At 35.4% G+C, this 20772-nt stretch overlaps 1 long non-coding RNA gene across 4 annotated transcripts; it reads left to right on the forward strand.

Annotated features, from left to right (window-relative positions):
• Positions 1 to 8634: 8634 nt before the first annotated feature.
• On the forward strand, positions 8635 to 13706 carry LOC107032386. 4 transcript variants are annotated; one of them, XR_003574645.1, is made up of 4 exons: positions 8635 to 9433; positions 9749 to 9946; positions 12058 to 12360; positions 13473 to 13706. It is a non-coding gene; the product is annotated as an uncharacterized LOC107032386 (long non-coding RNA). The 4 variants fall into 4 exon arrangements; XR_001458357.2 differs by lacking the exon at positions 9749 to 9946; XR_003574644.1 differs by lacking the exons at positions 12058 to 12360; positions 13473 to 13706 and having other exon boundaries at positions 9749 to 10298.
• The last annotated feature ends 7066 nt before the right edge of the window (positions 13707 to 20772 follow it).

Genomic DNA, 20772 nt, shown 5'->3' on the forward strand with positions numbered 1-20772 from the left:
TATATATATATATAGTTTAAAATTTCTGAAAAAGTTACAAAATTACATGAAACAAATCTTGAAAATAATTTGGAATTTTTCAAAGTCAATTATCTCAAATAATTTCGAATCCTAAAAATCTTGATGATTAATTCATATTGGGGAGGTCAAAAATTGGGTGTCAACAACTGTCCCTCATTTTACTCAGCTTGATGCAAGAAACTCGAGAAAAATGAAATTGACCAAGAAGATTTTGACCGACCACATATTCATCCTTCGGAAGGGAATTTGGAACAAACTTTAGGTTTTATGGCCGAACTCTGGTGATGGGTTTCCTCCATGTCTAAGGTTACATGAGAATTCGGTATACTTGTAGTTCAATAAGCTTGATTTGACGCACGAATTTGAAAGAATTTAAAAGTCATCTTGATACCTAATTATGAAGGGACCAAATTATCGAGAATATGATTTAAGAGAGAATTTTGGAATACAACCAAGTTTTTGAAATTGAGTCCGCCTACATATACTTAAACCTTAGGAATCAGGATGTTGTAGTTCGATTCGATTAGTTAAAAAGGAAAAATATTATGCTATATTACCTTTGGATCTAAAAAGCGACATATTAAGTCGAGTATGACAAAGATTCTTGCAACCTCTTAGTCATGAATGTGGCGCACTTCACACCAATAATTAAGAACTTACACGGACATAATTTCCAATGCTCTTTGTGTATTATCACTCGGATTGGAAAGATGCTTCCGGTAGAAACAAAAATTTGTGGATGCAAAACTTAAACTGACAAACCCAAATAAAAACCCACATGCCTTTTAATAGGGGTGTGGTTTTATTGTGGCGGAAGTCGCTCCTCTGCTCGCATCCTAAGAGTTTGATACTCCTTTTCAGACTATGTCCGAGTTCCTTCTAAGAATAAGTTTCACATTGTGTTGCATCCTTGTTGATGTCGTCCGCACCTGTTGTTTGATTTGAGAATTCATCCTTTTGGATGCTCTCGACAAAGACAAAACAACTTGTTAGTAGAAAATGTAACTGGAAAAAAAGTGTTAGTATCTCTTACGATGCCTTTTAGTTACTCTTGATGTGAAAAATGTCATATAAAAATGTTCACTATATGTTGCTTTCGAACATAGTATATCCATTACAACTCATGATTTTCTGAGGATTTGGTGATGTGATTGCTTATTTTCTGCATGTAAAACTCCGGTGATCTTTGACAAATATTATGATGTCAGCCTCTGTCGATTTTGACGAAGTAGATGATTACTTGATATGATGTGAAAAATGATGCTTCATTGATATAAAGACGATGATCCATTGGTAGGATAATGCTGCTACATGATAGGATGATAACGTTGATGCTCCAGTGATAGGATAATGATTGATGATCCATTGGTGGGATGATGTTGATGCTCCATTGATAGGATGTTGATGCTCCACTAGTAGGATAATGTTGATGCTCCATTGATAGGATGACGATTCCTAATTGATGATCAATTGGTCAAATGATGTTGATGCTCCATTGAGAGGATGATGATTCTTCATTTATGATACATTGGTAGAGTGATGTTGATGATCCATTGATAGGATGATGATTCTTCATTGATGATCCATTGGTAGGATGATGCTCATGCTCCATTGATAGTATGATGATGTTCCATTGCTGATCCATAGAGAGGATGATGTTCATCCTTTGGCAGAATGATGATATTCCATCGATAAAATTACGATGACGTCCTTCTGGATGGTGGTATTAACTCATTTCATAATAATGTACAAATGTGCCCAGTTAATTGTGTTGAAGTATCCTGAAGGTTGGTGAAAAAAATCATCGAATTTTTTAGATCCTCTCAAAACTTTTATCCCAGTTACGATTCTCAACGTAACTTCAGTCTTGTCTTGTAGGGGAGATCTTCTTCTCGAGAATTTTTGAGTCCTCAATTTTTGTCACGGTTTCTACTGTAAAGGAAAAATAGAAATCTTATGGCAGATATGACCGAACCATTGTGGCGCCTACGTATTCCATTGAGATAGGTTTCAGGTCAAATGTAGTTCCCCCTCAAAGGTTATCAATAACAAGAAATTTTCAAAGAAACTGACCGAGGCCAACATAGGCCACCTACATATCACATTCTTGAGAATTCAGGTCAAACATAAAGGAATATGCGGAAAATATATAAAGGGGTCACCGAAGCTGACATAGGCTGCCTACGTATCTTACTCTTGCAAATTCAGGTCAAACGTAGTTCATTAAAAGAATTAGTTTCTATCTACAAAACATAGGATGATTACAAACAAACGATGGGATTACGGGGAATGAAAAAGTTTCGATGAATGTGTATGTTCAATCACAACGTGGAATCAAACAAAATTTTCGATGCATTTTCTAAGTAAGTTGTTTAGTTCTTTTTTCTGGTCTTCCCTCTGTTGGACCCTGATTCTGACTTCTATGACACATTCATACTTTCTAGAATCTCGGTTTCTGTATCATGCAGATTCAACATACCCTGAGTATTAATTTGTTTCAGATTTTTGACAAGTCGTTTAAATATCATTACCTAATCGTCATACTCTTATAACTCATCTTTATTTATCCCATTTTGTTTATTCAGTTTGTGACATCATATGATATTGGCCTATTTTTTTTAAAAAAAATATTTTGTAAAATCAAGGAAAAAAACATATTTACTAAAACAAAAAAAAAATATTTACTAAAACCAAAAATGAAGATGCCCAATTAAGAACTTGCTCCATCGGCTCGGCGTCTCGTATGCCTGGTGTCTTGATCATCTTCTTGGGAGCGACATCATCTTCTTCAAAAATATCCCCAATTCCTTCTTCAAGACCGTCATCTTTGGCATATTCCTCTACCTGTAAGGACTTACATAAATGAGGTAAAGACTTCGCTGGAACATGATAAATTTCATTCTTGTGTTGATCCTCTCTCTTGGCACAGAAGAAAAAGCTTGATGGCGTGTCATGCTCGTAAAATTGAGTTTCTCACTCATATTCGAAGAAGCTACAACTTTCTCAAGGTTATTAGCACCAGTAGGGACTATTGTATTTACCATGCGTAGTTCATCCTCCGTCTCTATCATATTGATACCACTACCTCCATAGTATAACTGAGGATTACTGTAGACGTTAGGTGTAGTGGTCCTGACCAATTTCTGGTCAATCAGGTCCTGGATCTTTTGCTTCCAATTAATCAAGTCTTCGGTATCATGTCCAACATTGTCAGAATAATATGCAGACATTCGATCACCTAGTAAAATTAGGAGCTAGTATCAACAGGCTTAGGCCCAACTGGATGAATAGTACCTTCCGTACTCAATTGCTCAAATAACTTCGTCCGACTATAAATGAGCGGCGTAAAATTCCAAGCAGGTTTCTTCTAGAATCTCCGATGAGGAGGATCATAATGACCTTGTTGAAGCGTAGACATTTGACAATTATTTGGGGCATTCATACAAGGAGGTGTTTGAGACTTTGGGTCATCATGTTTATAGTGAATCCTCCATGATTCGAAAGTGAATTACCATTGGCACTGGAAGTGACAGTTTGAAGAGTGACAATTCTTTGATCAATCAATTCTTGAATTTTATGCTTCAAACTGATGCACTCCTCACTGGTATGTCCAGCACCTCCTGAATTGTAAACACAATGAAGATTGGGCATGTGAATTCTGGAATCGACATTGACATTTTTTGGGTCAATTGATTGTATAAGACCAACTATTTTCAACCTCTCAAAAATCAGGGTTCCACTTTCAACAAAAGGAGTAAAGACTCGAGAAGGTTTCTTCAAAAATTTGAATAATTATTTCCTGCAGATTGAGGTACTTGGAGGTAACATGGAGGATTATGGTGTGTTGGTGTTCGGAAATTTGACTATTATGCATCTCGGTAGCTATGATGGGAATTTGGGTAATTTGGCAATGCTACTTGGAAACTTGATTGAACATTTGGATAATTTTGTAATGGAGCTTGGTGATTTTGATAATATAGTGGTGGATCTTGGTAGTTTGGTTGGATGGGTTAGGGATTTTGTGGAGCTAAAGGGTAGGTTTTGGATGGTAACGGTTTTCGAACATTAAGACCAGCTTGTCTTTTTGATTTTTGGTGCAATTCAAATGACATAGAAGAAGCATTTTCCCCTTTTCTCCTCAATGGCCATGGGGATTCATCTTGGGGAGTCATTCTCATGATTTTTCTGGTCCTAAGACCATCATCAATAGCTTTACCAATTTTGACTCTCTCACTGAACTTTCCTCCTAGAATGAGCAACATCCTATTATAATACTCTGATTCTTGAATGCGCACGAAGACTTCTATAATCTCTCTCTCTATCATGGGAGGGCTAACTCTTGCAACCTCTCTTCTCCAACAGTAGGTATACTCACGATAGCTTTCAGTAGAATTTTTGTTTGATTCTCTCCAACGAGTATCGATCGGGAATGAATTCTATATTGTAATCAAACCATTCAATAAAGTCATTAGCAAAGCGATCCAACTTTTCCACTCCTTGATTTCATTAGAAATAAACCGTTCCAAAGCTTGCCCTTTCAGACTTTGACTAAAGAGTCACATTAACAAAGTTTCATCTTTTCCTACTCCAATAAGTTGATCACTATAAGCCCTCAAACGAGTCAAAGGATTTTCAAGTCCACTAAAAGTGTCAAATTTTGGTACTTTAAAACCTTATGGAAGTTTCAAATGTTGATGGCGACACAAATCTTCATTATTCAACCCCACAATATCCGGGGTGTATTCATTGCATTCATGACTTCCTATCTGATGCTTTGGCCGACCTTTCCTTTGATGACCTTCTACTCATTCTCGTTCTTCTCAGAATGTTCAGGTTTAAAATGTTTGGTAAGAAGAGGGTACAATTAAGGCGATATTTGAATATGAAATGTGGTTTTTAGAGGTATGGGTTGAGTGGTAGGTGGGTTTTGGACGATTTGAGTAGGAATTTGATGGACTGGAGGAAAATTCTAGAAAATTTTTACATTTGGATTTTGAGATGTTGGTGACTTTTGGTGTGAGGAGCTACCATGATGTGGTTTATGGGTGGTTAAGTCAATGATGGCAGGATTTGGATTCGAAGTAGGAAAATAGAGTGGAGGCTTTTCGTTGTCTAAAGTAAGAAAGTTGGAAATAATAGCCAGATTCGTCAAATCTCGGGTCTTATCCATCTCCGCCCTCATTTCAACAATTTATTGAAAGAATTGTGAAATCAACTTGTTCTGTTCAGCAATGATCAATCACAGTAATTTTATTCAAATAACTAGTCTCGAAATTTTACCTCATTTTCTTTGCCTTTGGACAAACACTGTTCAGAAATGAATCTATGGGGTCTTTAGACCTTGTGAAATACTGATGTTCAGTCATTCTCTCAACACAGATTAGTTTTGAGTACCCGACAAAGAAAAAAAACTCAAAGGCAATTCGTATTAGTCTGTGGCGATGATAATTAATTAAAGGCATCAACGAAACAAGACCACATATAGGTCATACAACGTAATATCCAAATGAAAACGAAAGAAACATTAGAGTCTTGAATACTAAAACAATATCATAGGCTTGATAGTGGCATCACCATCGGAAAGTGAGGACCTATCCCACTTGGATGATTAAGAATTCCAAATCTTCTTCAAAGTTGTCTCCAAAAGCCTTTCAATGACCGTAACATAAAATTTTGGGGAAAAGGAAGAAGTGGGGTTAGTACACCACTTGTACTAAGTATGAGATCGGATGCACATTTATCATGAAAAAGTGCTAAAAGGGACATTCATTAAGTATGCAATTTACTTTGAAAACCTTAATGCATATTCAACAAGACCATACCAAATCAACAAGACATATTCATTAAGTCATGGACATGTACATCACAAGACCAACAACATCAAAACTTAGTCAAGTCAACATTCATATCATGTAATTGAATACATAGTCAAGTAACACTATCATCAAGTCATAAATAAGCACAAGCATGAATAAGAGTTCATTATAACATAACCAAAGTAAGACAATTAACCACAACCCTTATCAACTCAACAAGTGCCATGACCAAGAAAAGCCCCATAACCTTACTCAATCAAGTAACCTAATGAAGAATCATGACTAACATCCTACTTTACATAGCATGGCATTTAAGAGTACATATTACCTTACTTTAACAATGTAGACTAACATATATTAATAAGTGAAACAAATCAACATATAGTATCAACAATGTGCAAGTTCATCATATACATATCATATACTGTGATAAACATATTCATATATAGGAACATCATCCTAAGACTTCTCTCAAGGCTACTAGTGAAATGTTTAGGTAGAGTCCCATACCCTTACCCAGACTAAGCTAAACCCCTTAGGTTATCCTAGTTAGAGTTCATTCCTTTAATTGATTTTACCTTTTGGGAACATCTTGACCTAACCAACATAGACCACATGAGCTAATGTGGAATCCGGTGTCATGGAACCCTAAACCGAAAGAAGGCAGACTTCTTTCCAAGGTACGACCAAAACATAAACATAGCAACTACACGGATCCACTAGCTAGTATTCCTATGGAGGCAATATTGTTCAAGAATTAGGAGATATAATTGGGACCCTCTTTATGCTACATGAATTGTAGTCTCCAATCTCAAGAATACATTAGTGATCCTACCTTCCGTATGTGGAAGGGACACTCCTCACTCTAGTTCACTTGGTGTTAAGATAGAGTCCCTTTTTGAAATTTCTTTAATATCTTTATGAATCATCATAGCTTATTTTAGGTCAAAGAGTCTAGCCTTTGTATAACATCATCATCGTGATAGATCAATAAGAACTACATCAGTATTATCTTTTCATTACAATTCATATAAGTGAGGTTAGCACATTTACGTATCACTTCATATTAAGGCACATTGGTTAATCATTCACCATTCTTATAACATTTACATCTTAGCCAACACCTCACAAACCATAGTCAAGACATTTAAATTCAACATCATACCAACCCTATCAATTCTAATACAAGACATACTCCAATACAACATCATGACTTAATCACAATTTACCATAATTTAAGTAAGAATAGGGATCACAAGACTTACCAAGTCTCCATCATAATTCATCATCAAGGTCTAACCATCAACCCTTAATTCAACCCAATTACAGTATAACATCATCAATATTCAATGACCAACATGATAACAATGCTAAATGAATTACTAAATCATAATTCAATGCTAGTTCATAGCTTAAGATAAGAGACGTAGATCAATGTCATAAACTAATTCAAATACTCAAGAATTCACCCTGATTCATTCATGATTGCTACATTAACATCATCTAGTAGTGATTCAACCAATAACCAAGTCAAATGAATCAACATTACACAATTCATATTAAGATCATCACGTAGGGTTAAGGGGTAAGGGTCATCTTCTACAAACTAGACCAATCCATCAAGATATATCATAATTAAGTTAGAATACACGTTAATCTATTCTTAATATCCAAAAGCAATCATTCACAAATCACTTTACAACATCAAATTCGTATTGGATGAAAACCCACTAGAAAACTCAACTTTTCAAATCACTTTGATGGATCCCTTTAAGGAAAGAGGTCTCAAAGGTGAAAGGAATGTCATACCTTAATAATTGATGAAGATTGATGGAGAAACATTACTCTTTGCAGCCGTTAGTCCTTTCCCTAACTTGGTCTTCAATGGAGTTTTTCACTAGAGAGAGAAATAAGAGAGAAGGAAGAGAGTTTGGGTTTATGAGTTATGAGAGCTTATATTAGTCTAATGGGGTTGGGGCCTTTATATGGGGTGTTAATTAACTTAATTAACTTCCATTAACCCGCAACTAACGACCTAACCCCTTAAGTAATTAATTAAACCAACTAAAAACGTGCAGCAAAGTTAGGCCCTCACAGACGAGACCTCGACCAACGGTCCGTCTGTGAGTCGACGACTCCTGCCCCCTTCCGTGCTTCAGTTCGTAGATGAGTTTAGAGGCTGGTCCAAATGGACCATTTGCCAAAATGGCTAAGTGTTGGTTGCCCGATAGCATTGACGCCCCATTGATCCACACACGCCCCGTCGACTCCCCTCGTGGGTGCACACTGCCCAGGCAGTGCTTTTGACCCCAAAACGAAAGGGTCCTCCTCAAGGGCCCTTAGTTGGTCCTTGGGGAGTCGTACCCGGAGGTTTCAACCATGAATCAACCCTAACACGAGTTAGACACCCTTCCACCAAATTTCATAAATTTTTGACCCCTAAAAGCTAGTCAAATAGGCTAAGGCACGAACTACACCATTTTATGCCTACGACCACACTTAATCCGGACAACGCTTATAAAGTGTTGCCTAAAATACTTTTGGGGACACTTTTAAAGTGTAGCCCAAGTTTTTAACTTTTAGCTACACTAACATTAGCAACACTTCTAAAATGTACTCTTTAATGGGATAAGCTACACTTTATAAGTATTATTATAATTTGCAACAACTATTTACATAAATGGCCACACTTTTAAAGTGTGCTATTTTTATAATTGTAAAAACAACACATTACAAATATGACCTTAGTGTTTTCACCAAAATTTTATATTCTCTCCAATTTTCTAAAATAAAATTTGTTCTCCCTCCCATTTTTATTGGGCAAACAAAATAAAACATTACAAAAATATTATTTTCAGCTAAAGAACAAAAAATGTAACATTTCCTAAAACATCAGCTGAAGCTTTCATTTTCACCTGAAGAACACCATTTGCAAGAACTGAAGAACAAGATCGAAGAACTGAAGATCACAATCGATTTGTAGTACGATTTCGGTATATTTCCGTCAAATTTCAGCTGAAGAACATGATTTTCAGCTGAAGAACTGAACAACAATATGATTTCTCTGAAGATGAACTGAAGAAGCGATTTTCCTCTCACAGCTTCCTTTTTGAAGATTGAAAGAGATGAAGAACACGGTTTTCTTCAAAGGTTCCTCGGTAAAGAGCTGTTCCATCAGATTTCTTGTTCAAAATTGGAAAAAAATGCTTCACAAATCAACTTGCCTCATGTGTTAAAGCTTAAGGGTTGTTGGAATAGAGTTCATCACGTGAGATATTTTATCTTCAAAAGTCTAAATTCTAGCTTTAAGATTATGATATTCTTGTGTGTCAATCAAAATTTTAAGTTAGGGTTTTTATGTTGTTGATACAAATTTTGTTGATTTTTGGGAGTTTAGCTTGTAGTTGTATTACGTACAAATGGGCTGATTGTCTTTGACAGTCTAGTTTGTTCTCTAATGTTGAATGTACTAGCTGAAGCTAAGTCGCTTTATATGAAGAACTGAGCTGACACTTTGTCGTCTTTCTTCGAAGAACTGAAGTGTTGAAGCTGGCGATACCTATAATACTCTGTCCCTAATACAGATTTCGTCAAGTGTAAGTAGCTACTCTACAGGAATTTCAAAAGGTTTTAATGCTTGTTTTTAATCTGTTGTCACTCTTTTTTAGTCTTCGTGAGTTCATAGTTGAGTTCGCCTTAAGCTTAGTTTGTTCCTTTGTTAACCACGATGATTCTGTCTTCTCTCTATTTGCTGGAACAATTTTAATGTTTTTTACGATAAGTGTCAAAGTCATTTCGTTGTTTCTCTAGTGCATTTTCAAGTATAGATCAGAAACTTTATTTCAATATTGCTTAGTTGTTTTCGATAAGCTGTAGTACTAATTAGAGGAAAATCATCAAAGGGTTTGTAGATATTCTTGTGAGCTGGAGGCCGAATTAGAGATTGCTCGAAGAGAAATTACAGAAGTATTGATGGCTCAATTTGGAAATGGAGAGATAGATGACATCTAGTGTGGAACTGATTTCTTCAGTCAACATTCTAATAAATGATCCATAATCGCATGCCTGTTGAAAACTCTGCATCCAATCATTGTTCCAATACAATTATGGTATCAACATTCACGGACCCTTGGCTTTTAGAAGATTCTTGTTGTTGTGAAGCATGTCCTCCAGTAACTACATGTTGTTTAGGAGTAGGTAGTTGAGCGATATCACTAGTGAGAATTGACAAAACTGTGGAGACATTTGTCCTATCTTCTGCATATACTTGAACACATAATAATCCAAAATTTACACATCTCACCATCTGTGAAGCAGCCGAGGAGTCTAACAAGATTACGATGTTGGAAGTCTAGAAATCTAGACTACCTCATTCATAAATTCCTGTAGCCCCTAAATATAAGACTGTTTTCTTGTCCATCTGGCAATTTTCCCCGCAGATAATGAATCTAATTTATTTCATATTCTTTGAACTTTTCAGGAAAACTATAGACATGTGTCAAGAAACATTACTTTGTAGACGACACGAACGCCTCCTTTCCCAGCTTCTTAGCTAAGTAAAATCTGTTGCATTTGCTACCATGTCAAAGTTGTATAAAGTGATATCTTCAATAACACTAGCTCCCTGTTACCAAACAGATCACATATCTTAATATCCCATGCATACTCGTTCTAGTTAATCTTTCAAACTTAACTTGAAAGCACACACAACATTCCCATATCTGGCAAATGAAGTTTCTTCTTTTCAAGTTCTCAAATAGTTCTTTATATCATCGAGATATAATCTTCATGCTCAAGTGAAGGTTCTTCTTGCCTTTATTTGAATGGAAGTGCTGTTTTTTATTGTTTCACATTTTATTCCATAGAAATTTAGGAAACAATTGTGGCAATATTAGTTATAGAACACGTGATGCTAAACTTTTGCACAACCTTTCATGAAAAGGTAACTAAAATGTGTCATTAGTAATGTTGAGATTATATTAGTAAAGAAAGTTCTGTAACGTAAACAAATGCTGTAAGTAATGACTTTCATACTGAAATTAATTTTCCTTATTCCTCGAACGTAACCACCGCCGTTGGTTACTGTTAAACATACTTTTATAGCTAAAGTAGCACTTTTTGAGTATCATAATAAATTTTACTTTGTCACTCTAAGGTTGCAAATGCTCAAAGTACGTTAAATGAAATTCCACTAGTTCTTGAAACTTTGAAACATTCATTGTGTTATGCTTTTCTTTTTGGTGACTTTCATTTATGTGATGGATGATGCCTATTTATATGTGCATTAGTTCTTCTCACTTGTGCTTCCAAGCATATATATTTCAGATGCATTGCATTGAGCATGTATATATTCTTATAATAAATTGTGTGCAATGCTTTTATTATGTACCGTGAGCATTTGCAACCTTCCTTTCCTGCATCTTTCTTTAAATTCATATGTCGGCTTCACACAGATAGATCCTTGCCGGGTGTATAGATGTCCTCCTTTCTATTGGTCTTTCTGAAATAACATAGATGTCCCACAAGGTAAAACCTTTTTTTTCTGCTCATCCTTTGTTATCTATTTGATCTGAATATTATAGATTTACCTTTAGCCTTGCTGATGAATTTCCGAATAACATCAGCTAGACTTTTTGCCCTTTTTTTTTGTTCCTCGTAGCTGAACTGATAACTTTTGAAAATTTTTCCCTGTAATTGCACTAAACTCCATGCCTAAGATTCTGTTAGCCAAAAGCAGCAACTTGCTTGTATAGCCGTATAATGATAGTCAATTTTCTCTTCAGGTTTAAGGTTGAGTTAACTAAAGTTAAATTGTACAAGAGTAGTTAATTTCTGGTCTTTCAAAGTTGACCCAACCGTAGTCTCATGTCTGGACTTAAATCTCAGTGTTCTTCTTAGTTTGAATTGGCTGACAAAAAGAGGTGTCTGATGAATTAGTATATCTTGTCCAGCATCCCGCTTTCACAGTGTTTCGGAGGTTCTTAATGTTTCACGTGCTTAATTATGGGTGATTTTGATGCAGTGCATGTAGGAAGTGTCACTCCTTATAACAATAGAAACATGCTCATGAATACTTATAAAATGATCCTAACGTTAATCTTTATATGGCAAGATTTTGCATTTTTTATTCTTTTTCCTGTTTTGATGGTTTGACAGCATATTTTGGTTCACTAATCGAATTTTGGATATATGCTACAGTTTTATAACCTTTATATTATAGTTTGCAGGGTAGTGCATTACTAGTGTCTTGAATCATTCAGAAAAAGGGAGTGTATAGAAGCCTTCTTAGTTTGCAATCATTGTCTTAATTAAGCTGTAGGACGAGCATTCTCAGAAAAAACCTGAGGATCTTACAATATCTTTTTCAAGTTTTAGGAGCCAATTCTTTTAAAGGGGCTCTTTTTAGCACAAACGAGAAATTAAGCCATGGAACAAATAAAATTTCTTCCAAGCTTGATGCAGCCTTGTACAGTTCCATGAAACCAAATCTTATTTGAGTATCCTTGATGGGCACCAACCAGAGGTAATAATCTACAACCATTTTCATTCAAAACATTTACTGAAGTAAACCTTGACAAGTTACAAATAATTATCCCCATGTGTTTATTCCTAATTTAAGTTAAATAACATTACATAGATAACTTCTTAATGTTCACAGGCTTTCTGAACTTTCTCCTTCTAGCTTGATCAAGAATGGAATTCATAGAAGTGTCTCTAATGAAGGTCTAGTTTAGAAAACAGAGAGCTATCATTCTTCTGTGTAGTGCAGTTGTAGACTGTTCTAAAAGTAATAGTGGTGGAGTTAATGTCATGTTTTCTCTATTGCCCTCTGAGGGTGGGATCAAATTATGAGATCGGGGAAGAAGCTAGAGTTTAAAGCATGACTAATTCTTCTGATAGGAATTTACCCAAGCTGCATGATACTTGTTGATGTCCAATTCTTCTGTATTTGTGGCTAGCTTAGCTGGAGATTCATTAATGCATGTAGGTCATATCCATTGTTGATTGTATTTGTGGACTGAACACCCCCATTTAGTGCAATTCCATATCCTTGCTCAGAAATCTGAATATATAACTTTTCATTAGATTAAGTCAAGGACATCTATGTGTGTGGTAAAAGTTTAATGTAAAATCACATTTTTGTGGTGCATACTGCATACTCAAACAACAGTTGGAGATACTCTCTAAATTAGTACCTTCTGCAATTCTGTTTACTCTTGTCGAATGAGGTTTACCTTTTTATAGAGTTCTATATTTTCTTGATGAATAAGATTGCCCAATAAAACCAATATTAATTCTGTGTACTCTTGTCGAATGAGGTTTACCTTAAGTGTTTTGTTCTTTTCTTCCAGATTTATTGTTCATATTTGCCAAAAGAGTCTAGTAATACATGTAGAACTAGGATTTTATAGTTTTTGTAACAACAGTAGATTGTAAAATTGATTTTTTTCTAGTTACTCACTGTGGCATGTTATTAGCATATGGAATATATGTTTTAATAGTAACTAAGAGACCTGTTTTTTATAATAGTATCACTACATTGGGATGGGGGTGCGAATTATTAAAAATGACTAAATTGACCATAAAAATACATGATTTATTTCACTAACTCATTATTTAATTTTTATTGTGCAGGAAAATACCGCGGCTTATAAATGAATTTGAAATGCATGTGGCCAAAAGTAAATTCGATATATTGTAGTGAACGATGAAGAGTTTTTGTACTTTTGTCATATAGGTTTGAATGCATTTGATTTTTTGGAATTTATTGATAGTACAGATCTTTAAGCAATCACTTTCCAAGAATTGGTTGTACAAGACATGTTTATCGAAATTTATTTGAAACATTTAACTTCTATTTAGTTATTAGTTAATTTTGTGCTTTAGGTCACTTGTATATTTAATTATTTGATTATATATTGGATATATGCAAATAAAAATTTTTATTTTTAAAAGTAAAAAATTGTGGATACAAAATTCTACACAACATTGGCACACTTCTTAAGTGTTGTTGTAGGACGTTCAAGAAAAGTTATACTTTATAAGTGTTGTATAGATGAGATATAAAAGACAACTTTTTAAATGTGACCAATAATAAATCAAAGGCAACACTTTTAAGTTTAGTATAATAAAAAAAGGTGATTCTAATGAATGACTACAAAGCGTGCCCTTATACCTCGTTGGCCACGCTTTATAAGTGTAGCTCTGATGGCTACATTTAAAAAGTGTTGCCTAATGTCAAAGGTTACGCTTCTTTAGGCCACCCCCTAAAAAGCGTTACCTAAAGTCCAAAAGCTTAGCCTTTTATCAAAGTCCACACTTTTTGCCAGTTTAGACTACACTTTGATGGGGTGGTCGTTGGCCTAAAATGGTGTAGTGACGCTAGTACCTCCTTGAACTAGTTTCCGGACGTCTGGACGTTCTTGGACATTTTGGTTTCTAGACTTACTTATTGACTTATATTCATCAAAATGAACCTTAAAGAAGTGTTTAAACCTTGTGACAATTATGTTAGGCGCTAGAACACGTCTTGGATTTTCGAAATATTACATTATCCCCCCCCCCCCCCNCCCCCCCCCCCCTTGGAACATTCGTCCCCAAATGACAAAGAAATCTTTTGAAAGGAAGGAATAGACTCAAGACTAGAATCCCAACTAACAACAATACATTAACAACATCAATCAAATTATTTACACAAGACAATTCAATACTTCAATTACCACACATAAAGCTCAACATTACATTATGAGGAATATTCTTCTCACAACAACAAGAGCTCAACATAGCATTTATGAGTTAATTATGTCAAAGTTCAACTTACCAACATGCTACATATCATTTCATAAAGACTCAACATATCAAAATGAATACATAACTCAAACAAACAAAATTGCAAATTATTAGCATACTTCACTGTAATTCACTGTAACAACATCCAAAAAAACACATTTTGCAAAACTTCACCAAAAATCAAGAAACTTAAATTTTTAGTCATTATTTATATTATTAGTAAGAACAACTAACCTTAATTATCAAATAGATGAGGATAACAAAACTTCATGTCGGCCTCGGCCTCCCATGTTGCACTCTCAACTAGGTGATTCTTCCATAACACCTTTACGGAAGCCACCTCTTTGTTCCTCAATTTCTTTACTTGCCTATCAAGGATTTGAACCGGTGCCTCCTCATAAGAGAGGTTATCCTTCACACTAAGACCCTCAATAGGAAGAATAGACTCGGGATCATCGATACACTTCTTAAGCATAGAAACACGGAAAATCGGATGAACCGAAGCCAATTCACTAGGGAGTTTCAATTCACCGGCAACCTTACCAACCCTTTGCAAGATTTCATAGGGACCCAAATAAAGAGGACTCAACTTCCTTTATTGCTAAATCTAACCACCCCTTTCATGGGCGAAATTTTCAAATACAGTTTATCACCTTCTTCAAACTCTAATTCCCTTCTCCTATGATCGGCATAAGACTTTTGCCGAGTATAGGCTGTTTTGCAACCGGTTGCTTATGATATGAACCTTCTCCAAAGTTTTATAAATCAAATCGGGACCCAAAAGTGACGACTCACCCACTTCAAACCATCCAATAGGAGACCTTTATAAGCACTCTCCACCAAAGGAAAATGCTTATTCCAATTTCCCTTGAAATCAATGGCGCAAGCTCTAAGCATATCCTCAAGGGTTTGAATAGTGCACTCCGTTTGACCATCCGTTTGGGGATGAAAAGCGATGCTTAACTTCACCTTGGCACCAAACCCTTGTTGAAATGAGCTCCAAAACCTAGATGTAAATTGTGCACCCCTATCCGATATGATGGATAACGGAATACCATGGCGACACACAATCTGATCAATGAAGATCCTTGTAAAATCTTCCGCCGAATAAGTAGACTTGACGGGATTAAAAATGAGCGGATTTGATCAACCTATCCACAATCATCCATATAGAGTCATATTGCTTTTGTCTCCGAGGAAAACCTACCAAAAAATCCATATTTATGTCTTCCCACTTCCAAGTAAAAACTTGGATTTCTTGAAGTAAACCACCCGGCTTTTGATTTTAAGCTTTCACTTGTTGGCAATTTTGAACCTTAGCAACGAATTCCGCTATGTCCTTCTTCAAACCTTCCCACCAAAATACTTCCCTAAGGTCATGGTACATCTTTGTCGAACCCGGATGAATGGAGTAACGGGACCCATGGGATTTCTTAAGGATTCGGCTCCTCAAACCATCTAAATTAGGAACACACAACCTTCCTTGATACCTCAAGACACCATCCCCCCTAAGGAGAATGACTCGTTAAGCTTACCAAGAACCGATTCCTTCAACTCCATCAATGGTTGATCAAGGTGTTGTTTGGACTTCACCCTAACCACCAATGATGACTCGGAGTTATGATGGACCATAGAACCATCATTTTGAGAATCTTCCGACGTAACACCCAATCTAGCCAACCTATGACCATCTTTAACTAGGTCTTTCTTGGCTTCCTCTATATGAGACACACTACCCATGGTCATACGACTTCGAGCATCCCTAACCACATTGACCTTGTAGGGGTGATAGAGAACACTCATGTCATAATATTTCAACAATTCCAAAACACCTTCTTTGTCGGAGATCCAACTCGTTTTGAGTAAAAACATATTGAAGAATCATATGGTCGGTTTACAAATCATCATGGACAGCAAACAAGTAATGCCTCCATATTTTCAAGGCAAATACCACGGCCGCTAACTCAAGATCATGAGTTGGATAGTTCTTCTCATTAACCTTAAGTTGTCTACAAGCATAGGCGATTACTTACCCATTTTGCATAAACACACACCCTAAACCAACTCGGGATGCATCACAATACACAACGACCACTTGTACCCTCCGGTAATGTCAACACTGGAGAGGAAGTAAGCCTATCCTTTAAGATTTGGAAGCTTTTCTCACATGCCTCCGACCATTTAAATTTCTTACTCTTTTGGGTCAATGTAGTCAAGGGAGATGCAATGGACTCAAAGCCATCCACCAAATTCATAAATTTCCGACCCCTAAAAGATAGTCAAATAGGCTAAGGCACACTAGTACCTCCTTGAACTAGTTTTTGAACGTCATGGATGTTCTTTGATGTTTTGGTTTCTAGACTTCCAAAATGAGTTATATTCATTAAAATGGACCTTAATACAGTGCCTCAACATTTTGACACTTATGTAAGGATCTAGAACACATCTTGGATTTTCGAAATGTTACAATTTGAACATAAACTTGCCCTCACATATATAGGAAAAAGATTCAATAGAAAGGATTTTGTCGTCGATTGAATATTTCATTGTCGTACTTCTGGTTTTTGATTAAGATGTAACTTCAATTTCTTTGTAAGAGTTGGAAAAGATAAAATTTCTAAAAAATAGGAACTGAACCTTGAAAGGTTGCTTACGTATCTCATAAAAGAGAATTCAGGTCCTACGTTGTTCGACCCACTTGAATCTCTTTTGATTTGAGATAACGAATCTTGTTTGATATGAAAGACAATTTGAAAAATGAAGTTTGATTTTTTTAAAATTAAGGACTCGAAAAGTATTTGGACACACTCTTGATAGTTACTTGATATTTGTGCTTAGGGGTTCTAAAACAAATCTCGCACAAGAGTGAGTTTGAATATCTCCAAATAAAGAAACATATTCACATAAGAACTTATAACACATAAACACATACTGCATATTTTAAATAGATATGTGACTCTTTTGTGTAAGGGTAGGCCTAAGGATTTGAAGGATGTATACATCATTAAAAACATTGCATTGCTCAAAACCCAAATTTATAATAATTTTATGAACAAATCTAAATAGGGATTCATAATAGGGATAGTGGGATACAAAATAATCAGTCCCGCACAGGAGTACGACCTTAAACTATGCCACCACGAAAGGTCCTTCTTCTTTCTTGATTTCTTGTCATCTACGGGTGCCAACGACTTTGGATGGACTAGTAGCTTCTAAACTCTTTCTTCAACTAGAATAAACTATATTCTAATTTTATCCCACTAGACAATGTTTTTTTTTCAAACAATGTATACATCCTTGAAATTTAAACATATACGTATGAACGTCTGTTTAGGCCATGGGCCGTTTTGGACTAAGGTGATATCACATCCGTGAACACCCCCTAGACGTAACTCGCGTCGCCTTCTTCTTTACGAACTCAGACTAGCCTCTTAGCATACATCATTAGATTTATAGGTTAAATTTAGCGGAAAACTAGAACTTTTTACTACCTCTACATTGTGGTTTACATAGACATCTACACACACACACGCACACACACACACACACACACACACACACACATACACATACATACACACACACACACACATATATATATATATATATATCGAGTATACATAGACCCTTCGTATAGGAAGATTACTTAGTCTTCTACTTTTATTACACATATATATATATAGAATATAACATAGTCTCAAAAAGTCATCTCATCTCATAACCATCTGATACGAATATATCAAATTGGTCCTAGCCCATAAATCAATGAAACAAGACCACATATAGGTCACACAACATTTAATATCCAAATGAAAAGGAAAGAAACATAAGAGTATTGAACTTTAAAATAATATCATAGGCTTGATAGTGGCATCTCCCTCGGAAAGTGAGGACCTACCCTAGTTAGATTATTAAGAGATCCAAGTCTTTTTCAATCCCTCTCCAAAACCCCTTCAACGGCCGGAACCTAAAATATTGGGGAAAAGGATGAAAGGGGTTAGTACACCACTTGTACTAAGTATGAGACCATATGCACACGTGTCATGAAAACATGCTAAAAGAGAACATTTCATTAAGTATGCAATTTACTTTGAAAAACTTTATGCACATTCAACAAGACTATACCAAATCAATTAGGCATATTCATCAAATCATAGGCAATGTTCATCACAAGACCAACAACATTAAAACTAGTCAAGTTAAAATGTATATCATGTAATTGTCTACATAGTCAAGTAACTCTATCATCAACTCATAAATAACCACAAGCAAGAATAAGAGTTCATTATAACATAACCAAAGTAAGACACTTACCCATTAACCCCTATCAAGTCAACAAGTGCAATGACCAATCAAATCCCCATAACCTTACTCAATCAAGTAACCCGACAAGAATCATGACCAACATCCTACTTCACATAGCATGGCATTTAAGAATACATACCATCATACTTTAACAATGTAGACCAACACATACTCATGAGTGACACCAATCAACATATAATATCAACAATGTGCAAGTTCATCATATACATATCATATACCATTATAAGAATATACATACATAATAACAACTTCCTAAAGTTCCCTTCAAGGAAAACTAGTGCAAGGCACAAGTAGTCTCGTACCCCTACCAAAGCTATGTCAACCTCTCAATTCACCCTATTAGTTTGTACTTCATTACATCATTTTAGTCTAGGGAACACTTGCCTTAACCGACATAGACCACAAGAGCCAAGTGTGAAATCCGTTGTTGTATAACCTTAAGTTGGTTTACCGGCCAAAGTAAAACCAAACATAAATGTAGCTTTCTAGGTGGATCCACTAGTTATTCTCCTATGGGGGCAACATAGTTCAAGAACTAAGAGATAGGTTTGATCCCTATACATACAACTTGGAAATTCTCTCATGGGAAACCTATGGATGAGTATCCCTCATAGGGGAGTGAACACCTTTTATGGAATAATAGGGTGAATCTTCCTCTACGGAAAGCCATCACCTTCCATTGTCAAGTTCACTCAGTGCTAATCTAAGTCCCTTTTTAGATGTCGTCAATGTCTTTATTAATCATTATAGATTATTGTAGGTCATAGGGTCTAACCCTTATATAACATCATCATCATCATCATAGCTCAATAAGAATTGCATGAGTATAATCCTTTAATTTCAATTCATATAAGTGAGATTAGCACATTTACATATCACTTCATAATAAGGCACATTGGTAAATCATTCACCATCCTTAAAACATTTACTTCTTAGACAACATCTCACAAACCATAGTTAAGACATTTCTATTCAACATAATACCAACCCTATCAATCCTAATATAAGGGATACTCCAATACAACATCATGACTTAATCACAATTAATAATAATTGAAGTAAAGAATAGGGATCACAAGACTTACCAAGTCTCCTTCATATGTCTTACCATCAAACCTTACTCAACCCAATTAGGGTGTGGTATAATCATATAACCATAACCAACATGTTAACAAAGCCAATTGAATCACCATACAACAATTCATCACTAGTTCATAGCTTAAGATAAGATATTTAGGTCAATTCACAACATACTTCATAACCTAGATCAACTTCTCAAGAACTAGCATCATAGGACTATAACTCATAATTTAGTAATGGCTGATATAAAAACATCATCTAATAGTAATTCAACTAATAATAAATTCAGTTGAACCAATATAATACAATTCATATCAAGATCACACCTAGGGTTAAGGGGTAATTGTCGTCTTCTACAAACTAGACCAATTCAATAACATATATCACAATATAGTTAAAATACATGTCAATCTATTCATAATATCCATAGAAATCATAAACAAATAAATTCACAACATCAATTTCGAGATTGGATGAAACCCTGTTGAAAACTCATCTTTTTGAAATCAATTTGATGGAACCCTTTGAGGAAAGAGGTCTCAAAGGTGAAAAAGATCTCATACCTTAATAATTGATGAATATTGATGGTGAAACTTCATATTTGAATCCCTTAAACCCTTCCATAGATTGGTCTTCAATGGAGTTCTTCAATAGAAAGAGAAAGAAGATAGAAGGAAGAGAGTTTTGTGTTTGGGAATTATGTGAGTTTTGGTTAGTCTTAATTAAGTTAGGACTTTAT

The sequence above is a fragment of the Solanum pennellii genome, chromosome 10 (assembly GCF_001406875.1).
Source record: "Solanum pennellii chromosome 10, SPENNV200".
Classification (NCBI taxonomy): Eukaryota; Viridiplantae; Streptophyta; class Magnoliopsida; order Solanales; family Solanaceae; genus Solanum; species Solanum pennellii.